Source organism: Etheostoma cragini, unplaced genomic scaffold (genome assembly GCF_013103735.1).
Source record: "Etheostoma cragini isolate CJK2018 unplaced genomic scaffold, CSU_Ecrag_1.0 ScbMSFa_259, whole genome shotgun sequence".
Lineage (NCBI taxonomy): Eukaryota > Metazoa > Chordata > Actinopteri > Perciformes > Percidae > Etheostoma > Etheostoma cragini.
The window spans coordinates 63345-63565 of record NW_023266767.1 but is presented as its reverse complement, the minus strand read 5'-3'; positions in this window follow the sequence as shown (position 1 = coordinate 63565).

The window sequence follows — 221 nt, the reverse complement described above, 5'->3', positions numbered from 1 at the left end:
GAGCTAATATCTCATGTAGCTCTTTTAAAGACTCTAACATAATACCTGCTGGAGATGCCAGGTCCTCATACATGTAAAGCATGCGCTCTACCACTGAGGTACATCCCCTGAAGATTTTTTTAAATTTTTTTCTGAGATATCTGTATTAATCCTTTTGGGATAACTCCCACAAGGATATTGAAATATCACTGAATAAAAGAAGAAATCTGGGTAAAACATGT